General features: G+C 48.0%; 1 pseudogene; it reads right to left on the bottom strand.

Moving 5' to 3' along the window:
- Positions 1 to 5,624: 5,624 nt before the first annotated feature.
- LOC144159777 (uncharacterized) lies at positions 5,625 to 8,754 on the bottom strand (annotated as a pseudogene).
- Between the last annotated feature and the right edge of the window lie 16,346 nt (positions 8,755 to 25,100).

Here is a 25,100-nt window from a genome sequence, read left to right as displayed (position 1 = left end):
GAGTCTGCTGACAAAGAAGTCACAGAATAAATTTGACACATGCCGGACTATTTGGAACAAAGGTACGGCTATGTCGCGAAAACGCGACAACAGGTCACAATAAGTCCGAAAATGTTTCTTTACAAACACATTTCACAAGTCATTTCTTCGTGCTCAGGAAACTTGGCGTTCACGCCTTGTGAAAAGCAATGAAACAATTTGAATTTGTGTTAATACAAAGATGGGTTTTGCACTTTGTGCAAAAAGAAACAGGTTGACCTTTTCAACCGGGCATTTTTCACCGCTGTCGCTGCGGTGCAACTTCAGGCCAGTGTCCAACGTTATCGTGACGCACTTCAACATGAGGAGTTGGAGCTGCTGGTCCTCCTTTTTTCTTCTTTTCAAGCTCTGCTTCAACAGAAAGAAACAGCCGGCCCCTTTTCTTCATCACGTCCTTGTTTTGAGCAGAGAGGCAGCTGGCAACATAAATCTTGAATGATAAGAGATCCAGTTGTTCTTTCTTCGGGATCGTGAGAGCATCGCAATCCCTGCGGTAGAGCAGCCAGCTGCTCACAATGGCCATGTCAACAAAGTGGAAAAAAAATCTCAGGTAGAATTTTTTTTTATTTGAGGAGAATTCTGTAATATGACATCAGTCAGTCTAGTAGGTCAACTCCACCCATAAATGTGTTGTATGTCTTCACAATGGCGGGCTGCTCAACTTGACATCTTTTTTCTTGCGGTCGTACCTCTGGCAGCTTCCCAGGGGCTCGGCGCTTGCGAATGTGCCGGCTATATTTACTCCTCGGCTGTCGTACCACTTCACTACTCTCACTTAAAGCCCTTGAATCGTTGCCTGCCTTTCCACGTGGCTACCTCTGCCGTTCTTTTTCATTTCAGCATCGCTGCGCAATCGGCAACCAGGAATCTTATTGGCACGCACAGTTCCCATGACAGGAATCCCGCGCTGGTGTGGATTGACAAGCAGGTTTATGCACGTGAACCAGTTGTCAAAAAAGAGTACGTAGTTCTTGTTCTCTGGAATAGTTCGTGAAAGCCCGAGTATAATGTTAGAGCTTGCACCACGGGTAATCCTGGAACAGGGCTAATCTCGCCAGTGTAAATGGAGAAGTCGGCAACAAGCCCATGGATATCGAAAAGAACAAATATTTTCTATCCCTACTTGTGAGGCTTGCTGTGGACGTATTGTTTGAGTGATGAAACGGCCTTTGAACAGGACCATTTGCTTGTCCCCCACCAGCATTTGCGACTCCGGGAAGCGCTTGAAATTTGGGCAGCAAATTATCAATGAGTGGTCGTATTTTGAACAGCCTGTCTTTGCCAGCGTTCACTTCCAGCAGATTATTGTCATTGAAATGCAGGCTGTTCTTTATGGTTTGCCACCTGTCACGTGAAATCACTTCTGCAACCTTCTCCACTCGCGTCTCGTGGCTCCAGTACATGCGTGATCGCGGAGGACTGTATAAAGACATATACATTGTGGAGCTCAAAAACTGCTCCAGCTCGCTGCACGTTAGGCATAATGGCTTGTTAGCATTCTTTTGTATGGCGAAGAGGTTTGACGACTCTGTTATTGCAGCAAGAAGCTCGTCGTCAAAAAAGTACCGGAAGTACTCAATCGGAGCTTTGGGCTCGTCTGGAAGGTCTGGAAGAGTCTTCCCATTGAGGGAGCCACGACCACGGATGGGTTACTTGTTTCCAGAGAAAACATCTGCCAGTAGGAGTTGACGTCTCTTCCACGTAATCTTCGTCCTCTGCAAAAAAAACGTTTTTGTGAGGTTGGCATACAATGACTACTTTTTTATGATCTTCAAATGAAAACAACACGTCTACAACTAGGAGTGGAGGGTTGATATGAAAAGAAAGTCTTGCAGAGTTGGCGAGCGGAGCAACGAAATGAAAGAGCGTGGCTGCAATATGAAAAGAAAAAGCGCGTACCGTACTCGTATCAACTAGTGGCCCATGCAATCCCCGCGAGAAAAAACAAAGAAAAATCGCAAGCACGCCGCCGCAACACGATGCGAAGTAACGCTGGCGGTGTTCCCTTGCAATTGCGGCCGCATGCCGCACGCCTGAGAGAACTAGAAACCTAACCACGCTGCACACATCGCACAGTAGCCTGTGAATGTGCCATGCAAAAAGGTTGAAATTGTGAACCTCCGTCGCTCCCAGACTCTTCTGTTGGAGCAGATGGTTCAAGATCAGGGCTGTATTCCGAATCGCTGTCGCTGAGGCAGCTATCTTCACTCTCATCAACGGGCGGAACCCTGGTCCCGTAGAACCTCGCGGGGACCATTGCGGGTGGAAAAAAATTCACTATCTGCAAAAACACAACAATGAAAAGGTATTCAACAACAACCCGAAGAAGAAGAAGTTATGCACAAATCGGCACGCTACAGCCTGATGATGCGAAAACACAACACAGCGACATGCGCTTCAAACAACAACTAATTTTCAGAAACAAACTATTTACGCTAACTCCGTGTGTTATTCAACAAAGTAACTATTGTACAAGATTTTTGTATGTTCAAAATACTTACATTCCTTGAGTGAAGACGGATGACATTGGATGGCCAAAGACGCACGCTGATCGTTGGCATCAACCGGAGGAACGGTAGGATGCAGCACTTTATAGAATAGACGGTAGTTGGCGCCACCTGTTCTAAATGTTGCCAGCCATGTGTAGATTCTGTCTGAGTGCGGGCGTAACAGCTAGCAATTTTTTTCTGTTTGCGCGGCTTATAATTGGTTTGATGCGAACTCGCCACAACCGGTCATAAGAGAATAAGAGATCAGTTTCTGCGGGATCAACATTTATACAAATTGCTCATGCAGTTTATTACTGAAGTTAATTGCTCCTGCAATACCTTTTCTCCCTAGAGGACGTGATCGCATGCAGGCATTATTAAAGAAGGCAGGGACACGCAATTGCTTTGTACTGGGATATATTCTGGCAAATTTGTACATGGCACTAGCGCAAGAATACATCCAAAACAAATTCGAAAGAGAAACCATATCACAATGATTAAGAAAAAACAATCGGGTGCACTACAAAAATGAACTGGTGTCACAAGATCACGACTTTATTCGAAGTTTGTAATGGCCCACCATTGGATTGTAAATTTTATAGCTACATGCTGTATCGCAGACAAACATCTATAGTAGGTCATGATTGACAGAGTTCACAACTAAGAACTGCAACGCATTGAAGGCAAAACAACTGAATATTGACCATGACGAAGAGAATGGCACAGGCTTTATATCAACGAAAAGGCTACTACTAAGAATACAGATCACCACAACAGTATACTAATAAAACCATTCTTGGAATGATGTTACAATGACTGCATAATTGTTGCAAACATACAACGCACAAAATTATAGGACAGTCTTGACATAATGTACATTCCGAACAAATTTACATGAGGAGGGTGAACAAGCTCAAGACAGAACACACTGCAAGGTGGAATGGTGTATACAGGCTAAGGCCATGTCTGTGAACAAAAACCAATGAAAGTCTTAAACGCAATCCAGCAGTTACACATAATAGTAGTATTAGTAGTATATGGCAAACATATACAGCACCCCAGCTACTGTAAACAAACTGCATGAAAGCCCATATGCTGGAAGAGAAAGCATGAACACCCAAAACAAACAAAAAATATCTGCAATAGAAAAATCTCGCTCTACATGATCATTTTTACAGTTCAAAATGACTATCTAGTGCACAAGCATGAACAGTTGGCAAAACGCTTGTCTATAATGCTCGAGCGGACTGCAACACTATTTCATCGTTATAAAATTGTACTCCACGACTTATTTTATACGCTTCAAAATGACTAGCTATTAGACAGGCATGTACAATGCATAAAGCTCGTTGACTAGAATTACTGCTCGTTAGTTGCAGCTGCTTGTTTTGCAATGCTGCAACTTCCACACTTCGTACCACTCTTCCTTGCCTCAACTCGCTCATTTTCTTTGCGGAGAAAAATGTGTAGTCTCGTTTTTAAGAATACTTGAGCAGCTTATTCTCAACACTGTGGCACGATGGGAAACAGTTGACAGATGTGACACTTTCGGATGCAAGAACCTCGAGTTCGTAAGGCGTTATCTTGTTCTGATAAAGTCCGTCACTGTTTACACGGAAAAAATTTCTGCAGTTTCCAGAAAGCTCACAATAGCGGGTGCAGGCAAGGCAAGTCGGAAGGTATCTGTATAGTAGTAGTAGTAGTATGAAACTTTAATGAGCCTTATAAAGTAGGAGTGGTTCCCTAGTCCGGGAATCCAAGTGACGACCGGGCGACCGATGCCCTAGATGCCAGTAGTTGCTGGACGTCCAGGTGGTCGCTGGTGATCAGGTTCTCCCACAGCTCATGGAGGGGGAGGGGGGAAGGAAAGGGTGGGAGGTCAGGGTTATGCGTACACTCTAATAAAATGTGGACGAGTGTGCCAGGCTTAGAGCAAAAAGTGCATTGGGTGGGAAATTGAGTAGGAAACATGTGGTGTAAGCGAATTGGATGAACGAGGTATTCGTTTGGATGCGACGAAGAGTCGTTTCTTCTGATTTGGACAGCTTGGAGTGAGGTTGAGGGAATTTTTGCCTGTCGAGTCGATAGTACTGTGTGATGTCCTGAAACGTAACCAGTGGTGTGGACTCCGCTTGTTCTTCTTGGGCCTAATTTGCCCAGTATCTGTATAAGAGTTTAGCTTCGTCAATGTGTTCGCCTCTTTAAACGTAATAGATGTTCTGCGCTCATTACACGTCATGTTTTTGAGAATACTACTTGCAACGTAACCAGCTAGATAATCTAAGGACTCTTGTTCCAGCTCGCTTAGCTCAAGTACTTTATCAGGAAACGCAACAGCACCCTCTTTCAAGCCTCTGCTCTAAGTTTTTTTTATCTATGCCTACGAGAGAAAGCCCATCATCCTGACAGTAGCTGCAATCTTTGCTAGGACAGAGAAATTGCGACAATGTTGCGGACCGAAGTGCAAAACAAAATTCAAGCGCCTTTGCTACTGGGTTTTTGGAACGCAACGTGGAGAGCAAGTTTTCTAATCCAACTTGCCCGAATCTGCTCAACATCACGCAGAAGGAGCCCTTTGTATTAAGATAGTACTCTTGCAGTTCAAGGGCGACTGTGGTGGCCAAGATAATGCCTGTTTGAATAGGCTTCCATTTTGGTTACTTAGGGTGACCAATCTTCAGTGTCTCAAATAATGTTATAACATCATTATGAACCGATACTGTATTGTCATATTTAACATCGCCCAGTGTACTAATAGCCAACTTGGTTGTACGTGAAGTCCTTATTTTAAACCACTTGAACGCTACCTCAAAAAAACCAAGCAGTTGTCAGAGCTTTCTTTTTGAGTTTGAGCTTCCCTATTTGAACTAGATAAGGAAGGGCAGCTGCAGTGTCGTGGTTTAAAAGCGAAAAAGCCAATCCTACCTTCATTGTTTCGAAGTGCCCTTGTCCCGAGCAAGCTTCCTTCAAGTGCGGTGCTAATTTCAAGTTTAGCTTTGAATCCTCCTTGACAAACTTTTCTGCATGACTAAGCTTTAGTGCTGCAGATGGCAATCTGTGCTTTTTAACAATGTCGACTGGTAATAAAATGACCTGGCCGCTAGTGACGTGGTTTCGCAAGTTTTTTAACAAATGTGGAACGTCTGCCATGAAGTACAGCTTTCTGCTTCGATCACAGGGATGGGGACACGAGACTGCATGTTTGTGTACCGGCCTACAACAATATCAAACCCCTTCCATAAGCCCTGATTCCCACCCCCCATGTCGCTGACAATGGCATCTACCACAAGTCCTATTTTTTCACACTCTGTCAGAATAGCAACGATGACTTTCTTAGCTGCAGCTGCACTAAAAGAGTTCCCAGTGAATTCATATGCAACGGTTTGCTTCCACCTTGTAGTGACCCCACCTAACATGAATACAAGGGGTTGTGTAGCAGTAGCATCATTTGGGCAGCTCCCATCGGCCAAGAGATTGATTAGCCTACCAATCACGGCGCTGTTTGAAGGGTCGTAGGCAAATCCGGGTGTTAGCTGTATTTCATCACACATGAGAACGACGTGGCGCTCGTGCTGCTCCATCATGTTCACCTGGGAAAGCAGTGGAAGAGAGAATATTACGAAGAATTCTGGCCACGTTGCCACCACACAGCGAAAAGAAAGGCACGATGTGGTGGCAATTTCTTTCAGTATTTGCTACAGCACTCGACTATTTCACCTCAAAGGCGTGGACTGAAGAAATCCATATCTGCAAATACAAAAGTTGAGGAGTACGAAGCCACGTGTGGCGTCATATAAAGAGGTGTAACTTTCAACGATATGTAGCATTACAGAGAAACAACAAACCTTCCACCCGCACCCTGTATCCTATGAGCATAATACGTTGTCTGCAAGCCAATAAAAAATGTCCACTGTTAAGAAAATTGGTAGATTGCATATACTGACCTTAACGGCTAATGACAGAAGTATTTCGGAGAGTACCCCTAGGCGAGAACTTGTAGTTTTCGGCGTGACGTTGAAAGGCCTGCTAACTCGGCAATGGCTCTGTGAGTTCCCGCACAATGTTGTAGCCGCGGGACTCACAAGAGTCTCAACTTCAGGGCTTTTTGAATTGTTGCTGCCGTCGATGGAGTCCCTCGCATAGTACGCTTTTCCATGCTCTTTATCTGACCAGGTGCAAGGAAACGGTGCATTTGCTTTTTCAACGTCTCTTCTTGCATGGCCTCAATTTCCTGCCTCTGGACAAGTCCCACCCTCCGCTCAGAAGCTTGCAATTGGCCCTCCAGTTCCTCTATGTACTTCTTCAGTGCTGCTGCAGTTTCAGGAGTAAGTGGAGCAGGAAGCATCACTGCAAGATATGTGGAAAAACAGTTCATTTCCTTCTTAAAGGCACTAAAAAGGTGCAAACCACCACAGGAGATGCACATGTTTGTACATACCTCATTGCATGCCTTTGTACACTGCTTTCGTATCCACTCGCGCACCTTTAGGCTATAGGCAGATATTCAGATCTCCACCCACTCCCGCTCCCTCCGCACAAAAGAAAAGTATTCAGTGGGTTCTGAAGTAGGGAAACAGCGAAAAATTGGACGCACAGGAGGGATGTGTCTTTGTTTCCTTCTACTTGTGTGTGTGTCCAATTTTGCGCTGTTTCCCTCCTTCAGAACCGCGAACCAACTTGCCCAAGCCCCAAACCCTATTCACTGGGTCTGTCCATTAAACTCTGACCCTGCTCAAAGTTCTGAAAATTCACATCATACATCTCAGGTGTGAGCCCAATATGGTCCTTGTGCTGACAAGAAAATCTTTTATCAGCATTACTCAAGAAATCCAACAATAAAAAGGACACGTAGGTGCCGCTGGCCTGCACATGAAGGATTACGAAGTGCATATCCAGTTTCTGCTAGTGAAACATGTGGATAACGCAAGGCAAGCACCACTCACGGTCTTGGTAGGCAGTAGCCGCAAGGAAATGGTCTTGAGTTGAAGCAGCAACCAGGAGATGGTCTTAAGGTGTAGCAGTAGCTTGAGCACCTGCAGATGAAACACACCGGCAGCGACAGTGTCACACGACATCACTCTTCTCAGCAAGATAAGTGCTAAATGGCAGTGCAGTACGCGAGTAGTCTGTACCATTCCAGGAGCAGCCAGGAATGTCTAGTTGGCTACTGGAGGGGCGGCTGCAAAGAAGGGAGAAGACATAAACAGCCCTCTCGGAGACTGTGGCTCCTGCTGTCCACAAAGCGAACACTTCCAGGCAGCAGAGGATGCGTTCCACGTTGCTCGAGCAGGGAAACATCTTGGACTAGAGGGTGAAGTTTCACCTGCGTGTGAAGGAGCAAAGTGGAATTCAGGGTTTCGAGTCTGCCAGTGAAACATGCGGACGACGCAATGAAAGTGGCACTCACGGTCTTTGTGGGAAGCAGTAGCCAGGAAATGGTCTTGAGGTGAAGCAGTAGCTTGAGCGCCTGCAGATGAAACACACCGGGAGCGAAGGTGTCGCACGACAACACTCATATCAGCATGATAAGTGCCAAACGGTAGTGCAGTACGCGAATACTCTGTACCGTGCCAGGAAGAGCCGGGTAAGTCGTCATTGACTACTGGAGGGGCGGCTGCAAAGGAGAAGTGGGAAGACATGGTGATCACATGTACCGCAGAAGAAACCCACGGGACGGAAAGAATACACACGGACGAGTGCTAGGCCGTGTGTATTCTTTCCGTCCCGTGTGTTTCTTCTGCGCTACATTTGATCACTATGGATTACCAACTAGCCCAGTCTACAGCTTTACTTGGGAAGAGATGAACAGTGTGTTCACATGCAAAGCAAGTTAATGACCCACAGAAAGAGAACTTACAATCTACGTGGGCAGCTGCTGCAAGGAGGAGTTCAGTGCTGTCACGCCATGAAGTCTGTCTGGACCTATCACATCAGCGTAGTGATGATAAATTAAATACCCCAATTAAACATCCTGTACCACCAGAGGGTGGTGCAAGATGAAAAAAATACATGCTGAAAGGACACTGGAGCCCCATCCAGTAGCAGGTATGCAATCTGCCACTCTGACGTCTGTAAAACTGAATGGAACCTGGAAAAAGCAAGCTGCGAAACTTGTCAGAAACTTTAGAACACATAAATGCTGGAAATTACGTGTACTCACCAGCAGCAAAAGACTGCTTGCATTGTTGGGGGCCTCGTGAGCGACGTTGCTTGCAGAGTGGTGCATCTCCCGTATGCATAGCCAGGATTGCATAAGCAAAGGTGGCAAGGTATCCAGTAGGCAAAGCAGAAAAATGGTGCACTTACGTCGAGCAGGTGGCTTGCGCTGCTGAGGTGGCTTCCTGTGTGAAAAAATGCTGGGAGTCGCAGTTGGTTTCAGCTTTTTAACGCCAATCTTCTCCAATATCCGTTTCTCAAATTGGTCTTCCGTGAAATGATCCTACTGATAAAGAGAAAAATTGCACCGAGTCTAAGATCTGCCACAAACGCACCGCAAGTATAGGCATAATGCAAGAGATAGCAACCATTCAAACGTGGCTGGGTTGAATTCGCATTTCCGCATCTGCTCAGTGCCACATCCAAAGTCAACTTGCGGATAATAAATGCTGTACAAAAATAGGTCTGGTGAAAATTTATTTACCGCGCGTGTTTTGGTTCACACGAAAATAACCGGATATGCTACGCCGTTGACAATTAAAATGAAGTAAGCGCACAACCTGCAAATTCACGGCCTCACATGTAAACCAAGCGTTAACTCGTAATTAACGGCCCTTTGTGCGCAAGCATACGCGGAACAGGGGGTACGTGTACAACCGTTGTGGGACAAAAACATTTCAAGTGGACCCTCAAACGCGCAAGTCTTTAACGAAGTAATAACAGAAATTACGAATCAACACAAGTTAAATGGTGCGGTCACTAAATTAGGTAAGTTTTTTTACCTAGCCGCAATTTGTTTTCCTCTAATTGCCCAAATGTGCGCCGCACGTTATGCAGCAAATCGCTTTAGTGTCAGAAGAACGGGATTTTAATACTACTGGGGTGCCTACACAATACATGATTCTACGCAACAGAGCCCACATGCACTCTGAACACATTCGCTACACGGTCGGACGCAAGCTGCCATCGACGAAAACGAGCGCGAATGCAAGTGAATCCTTAATCCTTACGGCATGGCAACCTTACGACAACCGACTACGCCCCTGATTCCGCTGAAAAGTAAGCGCGCACACAACAAATACGCAGCCTCAGGTCTAAAGCAAAGCTTACGACGTGACGAACTGCCCGCAGTGGGTAATTCCTGCTTAGAACAAAGGGTGGACTACCATTGCGGAGCGAATACGCATTTCTTCGTAAGGGACCGCTCAAACGTGCGCAGAATTTGGCAAAGCGGGAACAGAAAGTGCAAAAACCTACCTCGCAAAGTCGTGATGATAGCGTGGCTTGAAGTCTGCCCGTCCAATTCTGTACAGCCAAAGTTTTCTCCTTTATGCATTGCGTTGCCCGGTCGCAATTAAGAAAAGTCTTTTTCCATCACTGACCTTATTGGAGCAGCCGAAGATACAACAATTCGGCATCGCGAAGCTACATAAAGTGACACCCCCGCGACACTTGTTTGAAACGAGCAGCTAACTCTTCGGTTCCACGCGAAACTCTAGGCGAAAAGCCTGTCCGTAGCCAGGAGGACGCTTCGCAGGAACCATTGCGCATGTGCGAAAAATAACTCCGTTGGAGAGTTGGATAGGGAGCGGGGAGTCTTTCACCTTGGAGTAACCCATGTTTGTGACGTGCATACACTCTCGCTGGCGTCGGCGTGAAGAGCACAAACGCCAAGTGTAACAGAGCAAGTGGAAAGGAAAGGTTTTGTCATTTCGCAGCTAGGGTGTGACGTGGCGTATCCAGCGAGGAGGTCACCAAGATTCAGGGAGCAAGGGGAGAGAGAATATCACTTATGGAGAACGGTGCCGCGAACAGCGCCTCGAGTCCGCCCGACGTCACTCGTGCCGTCAACCCTGCTGAAGATCGCACCCGCGACGCCGAACGCAAGCGTAAACTTTGGGCCGTCTTCTGCAGCCTGTTGATTGTTGGTGGTTTAGCCAAGCAGCATTTAAAGATGACACTTAAATAAACAACTCGATAAATTCCAGCCAAATAAATTTGTCCGTGTCATGCTCGCCATAAAGGGGGCCGTAAACTGTCAAATAAATACGTAACACCATTCAAAAACACTTTAATATACCCGCGTGTTAAACCTTAAAATAAACACTGTGGATTCCCATTTTCAGCTTCGCTGGCCAACCATCTCCGCAGGATGTAGGGACCAGACATTTTCTACTCGCCTTTTATGTCATCTTCTGTCTTTCAGTGCAGGGTAGCCCACCGGGACTCGTTCTTCGATTAACCTTCCTGGCTTTCCTTCTGCCTTCTCTGTCTCGTCGGTCAGTCTCCTGCTACTCCATGTGTGTGCTAACTGTTGACAGAAAAAGTAAGCGTTTGAAACGACAGCCATGCACTCTTCATCCGGGCACTTCAATGGCCCTGGAAACTAGAGTTCCTCCATATTTCTGGGGCATTATATACAGTAACTATAAATGAAACGGAGCTGGATTCAGTACCGGCAATTATGATGAAAACGAAATCAGAGCCATTCCACACTGTGGAGAGGGAAGTTCACGGAAGCTGCCGCCCTGGGGAGATTTGCTATAATGGGGCTTAGCTATATTTGGTATTTCCTATGCTGAATTGTAAGGGCAGTGCCGCGATCTCTACGCCACAGAATAAGGACGCACATGATTGGTGAGTACAGAACATGATGCTTTACTATAGCACGGCTACGCCAATGACCACACAGTATCTAGTGCGCCGCATTAGTGGCCACCGAAGAGGGCTAGGCATTGCGCAATGTCTTAGGGAGAGGAAGGCTGCGCTTGGCGAGCAGTATACATGAATTGCACGGGAAAACAGCGGCGGAGATGTAGAGAAGTATAAACTGGGGATTTAACCATACTCCGTCTGCAGATGATTATGTTTCACTGTACAACACACAATGTGGAAAAGCCAGGTTACAAAGGCCAAGCTTTGTAAGGCGTTTGAAGTTAGAGAAGCTCAGAGTAAAATATGCTTTGAGATGAGGTTTTGGGCAATGGATCAACGAAGGTGGGCAGCTAAGGTTTTTAGGTACCTATGCTTGAAAAGCGTGGACACGCAGTGGTTAAGAAAGACTAGAAGGCTAACGATTAAATACGGAAAGAACAGTGGAGAATCCAAAACAGCCAAGGTAACCAAAAAAGAGGCAAGGCAGATTGAAACGAATAAATGGAGAGAAAAAATGGAATTGAACATCAGAAAGGAAAATTTCTACGATAATTCCCAGGGCAGTGCTTTGCTCTTTGAGGCTAGAGCAGGTTGCCTGCGAACTAAGAGTTTTGTATGGAAGTATTCACAAAATGATGGGGTATGCGTGGTCTGCGGAAAATAAACAGAAACTATGCGGCACATAGTGTTAGAATGTGAGGGTATCCATCCAAATCTACATGAAGGGAATATTGGGCTTTCAAAAGCCATAGGATTTAAGGGTATCACAGACGAAGTTAACTTCAAGGCTGTCGAGGGGACGAAAAGAAGATTAGAATGCTGGTGGACGAAAAGCAGAGAGGAGAATATTGCCTAGGATAGTTACCACCAGTAACAGGGAAAAAAAAGTATTACGGGCCTAATAAGCTTTAGTGCCTGCCCTAAGCAGCGCTAGTATTAAACCAAGAGTGTAAAACATGATTATATTAGTCCTTTTTGGTAAGATGACATATCATCACAACGCTTCAAAGGGGAGACCAATAGCAATCATCATCATCAGCTTACACGATACCTTTAAACTCGGCTTCACCTCTAAACACAAATGCATTCCTGGGAAGACATTTTGCCAGGGTCAATGCAAGCCGTCTTATATCAAAATATGGAGGTCCCAGAACCTTTATTATTTTATTATTTTTTTAAAGCAACGCTTTCTACCTCTACCAGCCAGCGGTTTCGTCGTAGCGTGCGCGACCAGAAACTTCCAACGTGGCTAGGGAGTGGACGGGCGCTTTTCACTTCCGCAGCACAGTGTAGATGGCGCGGCGAGCGGGCGCAATTACCCAGCGTTCCCTGTGCGCCGGAGCTGCTTACCCAGCGGGTGCGTCGGCTGGACCATTCCGTCGGCTTTGTCGGCTGCTTTAGCAACGGTTGTTTGGGGCCTGTTTTGACACAGCTTCGCGCCCATTGCGCGCTTCCTTCCCATGGCTTGATTAACTTGTTCGACAGCACCTCCTGGGTAACCCGGACGCGACGGAATTAAGTGGTCGTACGGCAAAGATACGTTAAGGATTGGTTTTCAGAGCGGGAAAAAAAACGTAGAGACCACATACAGACGTGTGGTCGCTAGAGAAACGCTACCTTTGCAACACTGCTTGCCACGAATGCGAGTGCGCATTCTAAATTGGTGAACACCAATGCGGTTCTGTTTTAAAAGCTTTTACAAAAGGCGAAAGGAGCAACTGGTTCTGATAAATAGCAATTATAAAAATTCCCTCATCTTTGTCGCAGTTCGCAAACTTACTAAATAGTGTAAATCGGTATAAATGGGAATCACTAAGCTCACATGCCGAAATGTTTCAGTGTCTGCGCTTGTGTCGCGTGGTGGTTTAACCCCGATCTAGCCCATCAGGATGGCTAGGTTGTGCTGTCTCATCCTTCGAACGACGCTCCTCTCCGTTTTCTTCCTGTCGACACACGGTCGTGCTACAACGGCGGCGTCCGCCGCTCTATCCCGGCCGTGGCCGACGCGGCTGCATACGGGACGCCGCCCCCGCGAATTCCAGGTAACGGCTGGCAGAATCTCTAGTTTCACTCTTTGTAGAGCCAAGTGTGTGAATTCAAGTGGCGTCGCACGGGGAATTGTTGTGGGTATCGTTTACAGCTTCGCTTTCCAACCACTTACACAGCGTGGATTGGAGCCAAATTTTTTCAAACGCTGAAAATTGTAGGTCTACGCTCGGTCTGTCGCCGCAGACGATGTGCTGGATCCTAGCCATATAAAGCTTTGCTGTAAAAAAGCACTCAATTTCCCACAAACCAAAATTATTAAAGGTATATCGTTTTACCCTAACGCGCGAGCGTCTCGTCCTACGCTGACAAACGGCAACGAGATGCGTACACACAGGCTCGAACGGCACCGCAGCCACCTGAACTTCACGTTGCCCCAAGCCACAAAGCTTTTTAACATTGCCGGCCACGTCACATATGCTTGCTAATTGGAGCAGTAAGGACGCTTGGTGCAGCCGCTCTACGGCGGTGTGGTGCGCGCCAGCGTACGTGCCGCTACGTCCCCATCCAAATTGTGCCTTTACCCGAAATTCCGCTCATCCGAGGGCGCTGGCCAAGCCGGGATCACGCGAGAAGGCAAGCGAATTGGGAAGGGCCGGGAAGAGCAACAGGGGACGTACGTGCAATGACTCTCGTCTCCTTCGAAATGCCACCCTCTCCACTCTCTAAGGCATCAATCTGCGCGTGCTCACTCAGTCTATTTAGTTCTGTGCTAGCGCTAGCTCTGTAATAGAACGACGCAGATGGATGGATCGACGCAGAAATTGGGCCAACATGCCCCATTTATTGTTTGTGAAATCAAAAATCCCGTCGCGTTCGTGGCTTACGGTAAGTGCTCCTTCACTTCAATTAAGGCTGTGCATACTGATAAAAGAAACGTACCCAGCCTGTAATCAAAGCCGTTGACGCCTGCGATTCCCACTCTTTCATGAAAGGCACCGCGTTTGCCCCTTTTACGCCCGAGCCCACGGATGGAGAACCGGAGCCTACCCCCCTAACTATCTACCATGAAATAATGGAACATTACGAGCTAAACAGGAAGGCTCCTCCAGCCCCGCACCCACCGCTGACAAAAACGCAGGAAACCACTCTCAGGTTCTTTCCAATGAATACTCCTTCCTCCCCCCCCCCCCTATTCGAATGAATGTACTATTTCCAAGTACGATCCACCATGCAAATTTTGTGGACAAAAAGGCACACTTATCCCACATTATCTGGGTGTGCAAGGACAATCCAGGTCTACTACCCCTCACCTCTTTGCCTACCCTAGAGCAGTGGGAGATCATCCTATCTCGCACATTCACGACCAGGCTCTTCTGGTAGCGAGAGCTGCGCTGGCGAAGGGGGCACATTGACTCCTGAACTGAAGAGCCACTCCCGCCGAACATCATGTTCAATTAAGAGTTTTCCTCTCTTTCTCTCTCTCTTGCCCAAAAAAGCAGAAAAAAAGGGCCCATTTCCCCGCGAGGGGGACTCGAGTAAATGCGTCGCATAGGGGGTGGGTGTATTGCGTTAACGTTTAGTGTTTGGGGAGTTGGTGGTAGTGAATGCGTTGTATCAGTAGCTTCTAGCAGCTTCTTGACGTAGTTTGAATGAGTCAAGGATATAAGGCGCGTTCGTAGCCTTCCATTCTGTGTCGCCTTTATGGCGCAGTGGGTAGAGCACCATGTACCTTGCGTTCTGCCGGCAGGGTCGTGGGATCGAAACCAGGCGCCGGTAAGTATTATTTTTTTATATAGTGTAGGGGGAGGGGTGCGGACCTGTTGTTGAGAGCGAGGAGGGTAGCGTGACGCGGGAGAGGAGGAGTGAGGGAGAGGGCGCACCTGGAACGGCTGTTGCGGACGCCGAGGCACGCCGACAACGCCGGGTGACATCGTGAGTTAAAGAAATGCTCTGCATTTAAAAGAAAGTCAAGTTAAATGCCCTTCCACTCTGTGAAGGGATCACCAGCGAAGATCGGCGCAGTTCAAGGAGTTCGCGAAACAAAACGCGTTTTTATAACTTCCGATTGAGCATACTTCCTAGCGAATTAGTTGAATGAAACTTGGAAGGACTCGAGCTTTATTATAGTGCAAAGCATGGGTCTGTCCGTGTCCCTCCCGCGCCTTAGGCCTCTTATTGTTTGTGTAACACATAGATAATAATCTGTGTGTTAGATTAATGTCTATGTCGCTTTGTTTACGCAAAGCGACACGCACTGCCCCCCGTCGTTTCACTTGCCGCTTTGCGACCTTGCCACAGTGCTTTTCTGTGGGGCCATTCTTTACCCCCAACCCCTCGCGGCGCACTAGCCCAAGGACGCATGCATTTGCGTGGCGCTACCGCGTCGTTTCAAAACAACGCCCCTTTTTTAGAGAATCGCGCCCCTGTTGGTGTTTTCGCCGAGAACGGCGCGTTTTCCTTGCCGCAGAAGGAACGGAACCGAGACCCATTTTCGCCGTTCTGCAGAGCGCAAAGGCCAATGAGCGATGGCGGGTGTGATGACGCGCCTACGTCTTCCCTCTTCCCAACCGCTGCTTCCCCGACCGTGCGCCGCCTCGGCGAGAATACATCTGGGGCGGTATTCTAGAGTTTTGTCCCTTTTGCGTTCCTTTCAAAAGTGTCCCTTTTGGTGAGCCGTGATTGGCAAAAAGCAAACAACCGTAAGTGACGCAACGCAAGCGCAACAAACCTACTGCCAACGCTCACTGCTTAACCGGAAGTACGTCACGATGAAAGGGACTCAAAAGGGTCGTTTTCAAAAGGGACAGTTACGACAATACCGCCCCTGGCCTGAAAAAGCGGGGGACACCTCGGTCAAAACTGCGCAATCGGGATTTGTTAGCCACGTGACCACCGCTACGGCAAGTTGGTGTGGCCACGCGTACGGCGGCGCTGGCATCGAAGCTAGTGCAGTGAAAGGGCCAAGCTGGCCCAAAAGCACGAGCCCGGCCCGTCCCGCGGGCCGGGCTCGGGTCGGGTAGCACGCATTTTCTCGGGCCCGGGCCGGGATCGGCCTTGAACCAAAATTTTGTCGGGCTGTGCCAGTCTGATCCGGCCCGGGCAGTTCCTGAGGCCCGGCTACCCTGGGCCGCAAATTCTAAATTGTTGCCAAGAGAAAGTTTTCTTGTTGATATTTCACGTCAAGTGAAAACAAAAAAGGAAGTGCTAATTCACTACCACGCCGTTAAAAGACATGATAAAAAGACGATTGCACTTAGAAAGCCTTCACATCAATAAAAGAAACATCTGGGTCCCATCAGCTTAGTAGGAGAGAGCGGGCCAGAAAACGAGGGCACTCCAACCACAGACTACAACGTGATTGTATTTTGTCTCTCCTTTTCAAACTAAAACAAACATAACAAACGGGACCTGGATTTCGCAGTGTGTGCAGAGTTTGAAGAACCAATTTTCTAAGCAGAGCCCATGATTTTTTCGCGCTAGAATTTTTTTAGAGCCATGACTAAAGGCAAGAAAGAATAGAAGCACAGATAAAATCATGCTGCCAACGTAACTAGAGGGAAATACAAAATTCAAATGGTGAAACCGGACGCATCGTCTGATCAAACTTCAGCCAGGAATGGAAGAACGAAGGGTGCAATATCTGTTGAAGAATTTCAATTAAAAAAATCCACTGACTCGGAATCATTTAAGGTATCCTCGGGTGTGCCTTGATTTAGAAGACTGGCAAATGAAGTGGAAAATAAAGTTACACGACTGCCGAAAATACTGTTTCTAAGTGATGATAAGTTGTAAAAAGTTCGGTCCAAGTTTAAAGGAAATTTAAATAGAAAGTAGTCCTATTCGCTTTGTGCTTATGCTTTTCAGGTTAACAGCAAACTTCTTCAAGTTCATTTTAATATCCTGTCGGACTAGGGATGATATTTAAGAACACTGGCGGGCTCGGGCCGGGGTCGGGCTCATATTTTAGAAGTTTGTCGGGCTTGGGCCGGGCTCGGGCTCATATTTTAAAAATTCATCGGGCTCGGGCAGGGTTGGGCACAATTTTTATAAATTTCTCGGACCCGGGCCGGGCCTGGGCAGTGTCTCTATCGGGCCGGGTCGGGCCGGCCCTAGAAATTGCGGCCCGTGCACTGCTCTAATCGAGGCACCCTACCTCTGGCGGCTGTCGTCAAAACGGCATGGCAAGTTCGCCGCTAGTGAGGGGCGGAAGGGTTATCCATCCCCTCCGGAAAGACAGCGACGATTCAGTAGTGACTTTCTTGAGCAGCGGATCGCGATTCAACTCGTCAGGAGGGGCCACAACAGGTCATCTGCTCTTCACTATCGTTATGAGTTCGCTGAAAAAAGGGCCAGGGGACTAGCGTAGATACCACATCTCACCATGCAATTATGTTGTCTTTTGAGTTAACGGAGTATAGTTAGACATCTTGCAGCACTTCTTCAGTTGCGCAGCGCCCGTCCTGTGTGTCCTCTTTTCTTAGTCTCGTCCTCAACGCGCTGTTTTAAGATGTCTGTCTCTCTGTCTGTCTGTCTGTCTCTCTGTCTGTCTGTCTGTCTGTCTGTCTGTCTGTCTGTCTGTCTGTCTATCTGTTCTTGTGTTCGTTTGTTTGTTTGTTTGTTTGTTTGCTTGTATGTTTATCCCCATATCGTCAAGTCCTGTGTTCTTACCAGTTCCTCCAAAAACCGGCATTAACACCGACCGATTGCTTCTTGCTTTAAAAACCTCATTATTTCGTCTGTAACATGTATACTTCCACGCAACAGACTGATTAGGTGCACTTTAGAACTTTCCGCTGACGAGCAATGAGATGCACAATAACTCATTTCCGTAATTGTATTCCCAACGTGAACGCTAAACCTGGAAGGCAACAGCGTCTAGCAGTACAATATGCGCTTACCTGGTCGCGTTTTAAGCAACTAAAAATTAGGTTTTTAATTAGCAGTACCATCCGTTTGTAGAGCGCGTTGCATTCTCGAGTTAGTGAAGAGTTAAACCAACTTCTTCCCATTTGTCAAATTGGCCGTCGGTCTACATTTTTGGTGCCCGTGCCGTGAGTTCAATGTCACTGGCGTAAGTTGGAAACATCGCGACGCTTACGTGCCTTCAGCACGCCGGCGTTGATTTATGCCGTGGGTAGGCGCTGAAATTCAGCCATTCACATCGGCTGCCTTGCTTCACTAGTGGCACCTCTCATGTAAGCTTGGTCGCTGCACTTAGCCTCTTCGTGGTCCGCCCAGCGGAGAGCGCACACGCCTTCTCACTAAGTGCTTTGCTCGTTGCCGTAATTAGAGCGCGGAGGCCTCAATTTGCATTGGGGAGACACTAATTTCTGCGACGGCTGTGTTTAACGGATGTGCTTGCGCAAGAGCTTCCAGAGAACTATTATGGTTTGTGACATATATAGCAGCGTGGAGTGAATGTACTCATCACGGTAGGAAAGTCATATGCTTACACGAAATTAGTGATAAACAAATCAGGCAGCGGAATTTAGTCTCCTTGGCTTTTAGTCGCGCATTTTCTGCAAGAGAGGGCACGAACGCGAAGGGGGGTGGGAGGAGTTTATATTCGCGTTCTCAGTCAGAACCCCAACATTTCAAATAGGGAAAGAAGGCACCCTTGCAATGTCGATCTGTACTATTATGAGCAATATGAAAGGGAACACAGGAACGCGTAGAAAACACCCTCAGACCCAGATATGAGTGATACGCAGCGGCCGCCGTCCGAAACAAAGTGGAAAGGGGGACGCTGTTCTAACAACTGTTCCCATTCCCGCCGTGCGTCTTATCGGCTGTCCGACGATACCGTATTATCGGTGAAATGACGTAAGCTGAGGCTTTGTAGAAATGCCAGCGTGGTAGGGGTGCCAACAGTTAGTGGAAGAGCGCCCTCCTTTCCCCCTTCGTTTTTCACAGCGCCGTCCGCGTATCGCTCCGAGTCTGTTTCGAGGCTGTTTGCCACGCGTTCCTGTGTTCCCTTTCATATTGCTCATAATAGTACGCTGGCAGAATTGCTGGGGACTTACACCCCTGCACATGCAGTATTGCATTTGCACCACCGGTTAAAGCTAGACACTGGGGGCAGTTTTTCCGATTATAGAAGCATGCTGTAGAAAGACATTAAGCGATTTTTTTTACATTGGACATGGGAAGCTTTACTCTTCGCACACGTTTTATAGACACAAAGGCCCAGTTTATGTAGACTAGTAAAAAAAACTTCAGTCGCTCGGATCGGACAGGCTGCTTAAAAATTCATTGTAGGAGAATTTTCAAGGAATTTTCCCCTTTTATCTGGGATACCTTTAGCAACTAGGTTGGCATAACAGGAACATTGATGTCAAGTTTCACACAATGCGGCGTTCTTCTTGTTTTCACATTTTCCGGGCATGGGCCGAATCTACATATGGGAAATGAAGTGAGCCGTAGTGAAGGGCTCCGGATTAGTTTTCACCACCTGGGGATCTTTAATGGGCGCCGAAATCTGTACCCACAGGCGTTCTTGCTTTTCGCCCCTATCTGAAACAATGTAGCGTACTCCTGAATGCGTACATAATTGAACCTTTATTGTAAGACTGCAGCATAAAGCTTAGCCTTTCTGCATGGATAAGTGCAATATCTTTAATCCTCTCTCCATCACCAGTGCGCCCACACGTGCGCGTGTGGCATGCGTTTCCGTAATTGCTTTCGAGTTCTTTCAGAGTGAAAAGCGGGCTTCCTCCCTGAAATAAAAGTTTCATTTTCTCATTACCGATTGGGGCCCATGGTAACAATAAAAAAAAAAACAGGACGGATTTGTTAAAATGGCAGTTTGGCTTGCAAAGTGCGTGTTTTCCTTTATTCGGGAGTCTTCTAAGCGGGCGGGAGACTGAAGAAAACACGGAGCGTACAGGACAAAAAGGCGCCTTGAAGCGACGCGGGCGTGCGTGCATCGGGGCAGAAGTAATAGCTCGCCTGCGAAGCCAAGCCTCACCGGTGAAGTAACGATGATGAAGGTGGTCCTAAGGAGGGCCGATGATGATGGCCGCGGAACGGTGGCATGCAGACTCGCTTCGTGATGATGCCGTAGTTTGCTAGAGGGTATGGTGATTGTGCCTGTGACTCATCACAGGAGTCCTAAATGTCTCTGAGCTTTTTTCGGTCCATTCACATGCAATTTCAATCAGAAAAGTTCATTAAAGGGTGCTCTTTCCCTGGCATCACCCTTCAGGCCGATTAGCTCACTTCGGCGGGGATGACACGCTGATAAATCCCTGGCAGTGGCGTAGCCAGGAATATTTTGTGGCGGGTTTTATACTCCGCCGGCAAAAAAAAAGAAACCTAAAACGAAAAATACTCTGCGGGCAAACATTATTTCATTTTGGTATCTTTTTTTTTAATTTTGTCTTTACATATTAAGACACCAATGCGGAGTGTGAACAGCGTGGACGACAAAATGCCGAACGTGGGGGACTGTACCGTTCCGAAACATCCCCACCCCGCCTGGCCGCGCCCCTGGTCCCTGGAGCTGCATTTTGCGAATGGGTAGCGTGTCTAACGTCTAAAGTTTGTGCCACAAGCCCGCTAAATCCGATATTGACCATTTTATTATTAAAAAATAAGTTAGGGTACTTCAGAAACGTAAAAACACATTAAAAACCGAACGTGATTACGATAAGTTGAGCAGCGGCCGTGCACGACCCATGGTGTTTTCCGTTCTCAAGCGCCTTGCGGTCAATAAGCAGTGAAAGAACGAATGTCGTTAGTTAAACTGCACAACACGGTCATAAATGAAACTTCAAGAAATAAACTTCAGCGTCCTTTTAAGGTCTTTATTAAAATGATTTCTTACAGTTCTAACTCCGACTCTCATTAATGCGCTCTGACCTGTGAATATATCTTCTGGTGGAGCTCGGAAATTGATGTGGGTTGGGTTTTAACCGGAAGGAGAGGACGAGCGGTCGCAGGTTGAATGGGCTTACAACGAGCAGTGTGGCTGCTCGTTCCGTGGCGCGCATTGTTGCCGTCCGTCGCAGCCTCCCTCTACGGCTGGAATAAAGGTACTGCCCGGATCGGAGGGGATCATTATGGACAGTGCACAGGCTCATTCCACGACGATTTTGTCGTGGCGGTCTGTCTGCTCCCTTCAGGGGCCTCGCCTTGTTTGTTGTGACCATTAAAATGACAACGAGTTCACTAGCGAGCAGTGGTAAAGCCATGGAGGGCAAGCTCGTGTCCACTGGCGCGTAAGTTGATATTTACGCTACAGGTTCAGGCTGGTCGTTCTGAAGCTTCCAGCCCTGCGCTACGAACAGTTGCTTGTCCGCGCTTTCCTGGCGAAGCGGAAACACGGAAGGGCTGCCTTTCTTCCGCCTTTACTTCGAACCCCGTCGTCTTGTATAGGACTAAGCTTGTAGCAGAGCAGGCAGACGCAAAAACTTAACGAGTGAATAAACTTTATTTCGACGAGCTTCCGGCGGTGATGGTAAGGCGCCCGCCGGAAAAGGGGGGATGGGGGGGGGGGGGGGGGTCCTCCCCTAGTCCGAGGAGCCGTGGTCTGCGCTGGATGCCCAGGACCTCTCCACCAGGCTACGCTGGACTGAGAGGTCGCCGTGGGCCCGAAGGCCCGCCCACTGCACGTAGGTTTGGTGAGGATTGCGGGTAAAGGATGGGGTTTTCTGGGGCTCAAATGCCATGTGGTACAGAGTGCCAGGTTGGGGACGGAAATTACAGGTAGTGCAGTAGAGGGTGGGGTACATGGCATAGAGAAGAGTGTCGTCGGGATAGGAATTTGTCTGAAGTCGGCAAAAGGCAATCGCCTCGGCTCTAGATAGATGGGGCTGTGGTAACGAGAACTGTCGTGGTTCGTCACTGTACTGCGCTAGAATTTCTGCGCTCGATGAAAGAGGAATAGGCTTGGGAAAGCGAAGGGGCTGCATGTCTTCGCCTAGTTGAGAAACGGTTCGGTGGGTATGAACTCGGGCAGCGGCGTTAGCCATCTCGTTTCCCTCGAGCGACTCGTGTTCGGGGGTGGTCCAGATGATGTGCATCTCCGGTAGCTGGCGCACACTTTAGAATTTTGAGGGCCGCGGATGATGTGCGACTTAGCAGAAAGTTGCGGCAGGCGGCTTGGAAGTCGCTGGTAGTCGGTGGTAACATTACGGTAGTTGTTCCCAGTGGTGGTGGCCAAAGCGATGACAAGTTCATCTGCCGCCTCAAAAGATGTCGCGGGAACTGTAGCGGCCGTCAGTTCTGCACTGTTGGCGTCGGTGACGCTCACCGCATGGGCAGGTTGGGGGGAGGGGGGGAGACTACGGGGAAGCGTCGGTGTACCGAGTAAAGGAGCCGTTCTGGAAGCCTTTTCTAAGGGCTCGTATCCGAATTTCTTGGCGTGTCTTGTTATAGATATGGTGCATATTTCTAGGGATGGCTACTTTTGACGGAGTGTCGGATGGCTAGAGGGATGCTTTGCCTCTATACGCATATTGGGGGAGGCCTGTAGCCGAGCCAGGTAAGGGTAACCCTGCCGGTTGGCGGAAGGTTGAAGCGCGTGAATTGGGAGATGCGATGAGCTCCCTCCAGTTCCTCTCATATATTATGTACTCCGAGCTGTAAAATTTTTCTCGTGGCTGGTTTTGGAGGTAGTCCAACGGCGGCCTTGTAGGCTTGGCGTATGGCGATGTTTAGTTTTTCTTTCTCCGAGGGCTTCAGGGCCAAGTAGTGTGTCCGGTACGTAACCCAGCTAATGAGGATGACGTAAATGAATCGCAGGGTGTCAGTTTCTTGTAGCCCAAATAGTGGATGGGAAACCCTGCGGATGAGGTGCATGAGTTCTGTGAGAGTCAGTTGCACGGGAAGGATAGTCTGGGCACCTGAGGCATCTTTTGGTATGCTGAGGCCTAGGATGAGTAGTTGTGGGACATTGAGGACGGGTTGGTCAGGTAAGTTCTGGACGTGGTATGGGATCTTGACGTCTCATATGTTATTTTGCACAGGTTTAAAAGGGCAGATTTTTCGGGGGCGCACTCGAGTCGTCGTGCTTGCAGGCATTGCATTGTCACCTAAATGGCTGCTTGAACTGCATCTTGCTGTTCGCCCGGAGATCCAGTGGACTGTCGATACCCAAAGCGTTAGGTCGCCGGCGTGTATAGCATGGTGTAGGTTCTGGATGCCTTTTAGTAGGGGTGGTAAGTCTTTAAGTAGGGGTGGTAAGTCTCCAAAGAGACCGACGCCTGCGGAGTGCCCTTTGGTATGGTTTGGAAGGTGTCGGATCTAAGGCGCCCTATGCCCACTGTTGCCGTGCGCTTGGTGAGGGATGAGATGAAGTATTGGCATATGCACTCGCCACAGTTTGTAGATGCCAGGCCTTGAACAATGGCTTGGTGCGAAACGTTGTCGAATAAACTTTTTTACAACTGCTCTTTTCACGCGATGTTTGCGCCCTTGTTTTAGTGCAAAAAATGTATTCACACAATTAGCACAACCCGTTGTGGTAATTCAAGCATGGCTACATATGTCACCCCAACCATGTCGCCGACCATGGCCCAACCACTTTAAGGAGACCAATTTCGTTGTTCTATACGTTCTCCTACGTTGCGCCCAGTTGCGTTTTCCGTTACGTGCACCTTAGTAGCCCGTGAACTTTAACAGTTCTCCGTGTCCCATTGAGAATTATTTTGAAAACGACTTTATTCTTTTACAGCGTTCCGCCCCGATTCTGTTCGAGCCTTTGTTCACCAATGCTAATCTTTAGAGAACCCGTAAATCGGTTCCCGCCCACTGCAGGACCTTTGTCGATAAAGGCTTTCCCTATGCAAATCCAAATCGAATCCCCTACAAGCCCCAGGCATGCCGGGACACTGGCCGGCACACTGATTGCCGTTAAGGGTTTGAAGGTCTACGCCCGTTGTGCATGCACGGTTTCTTCAGTGTCCTATTAAACCGCTCACCGTCTCGAGCGATCACAACAAAAATTATGACCGATGCGTTGCGTGCGGACCAGACCCTGTTTTCTGGCTTCACGAATTACTTACCTCGCAATAGGCTTCAATAAATGGCTGCATGGTCACAAGGACTTCTTACGAGTTTTGAATGCAAAAGCATTACTGCCCAATCATACACCTTAAATATTTGAGGCCGTCGAATAGATAAGTCGGCATTGTGGGCGCCGATACGTTAATCGGCAGCGAGTGAAGAATAAACCGGCGCAGCACGGACAGTGAGTCCCGCGGTGCGCCACGCAGTGCACCTTTGCTCACCGGCGACTACTGCGGCGCTGGTTGAGACCAGTGCTTACCCGCGTATCCCCTCTCACTGCGCCACCAGAAGTTTGGCTGCCACCTTAGCAACGATGGTGCCGTTGCTTTGAAGCCACGTGACCCGTTGCAGTCAATGTGGATGTTAAAGGGTTCATGAAGACAAAGTACAAGTTTGTTTTATTCCAAGTATTTGTCGTTTTATAGTGCCTGCAGCGCTTGCCCGTCCACAAATGATGCTTTATTCACAGAGAAATTAACAATTTAAGGCGAAATTTTCATTATCCTGTTGATCGTGTGTTTCGTGACGCCAGTGATGACGTATCCAGGGCAGGTACTCGGAACGATTGTTATAACGGTAACTAGGGCTGCAGCGAACGGCCAAGCGTGTTTGGTTGCCACGATTACCGTTCGTCTTCCCAAATGACGCCACGATACTGCTCAGGACCGCTGTCCTAGCTCATTTGACAACGGAGCTGCTGTAGCTGGCTACAATGTTTGGCGCGTAACGCGTTAAAATACAAGGCAAATGCCCAGCGCTCGT

Source organism: Haemaphysalis longicornis, unplaced genomic scaffold (genome assembly GCF_048455015.1).
Source record: "Haemaphysalis longicornis isolate Haplotype H1 unplaced genomic scaffold, Haemaphysalis longicornis Haplotype H1 scaffold_1, whole genome shotgun sequence".
In the NCBI taxonomy this organism is placed as follows: Eukaryota; Metazoa; Arthropoda; class Arachnida; order Ixodida; family Ixodidae; genus Haemaphysalis; species Haemaphysalis longicornis.
The sequence above is the reverse complement of the archived record's forward strand: the minus strand, read 5'-3'. Positions and strand labels throughout refer to the sequence as shown.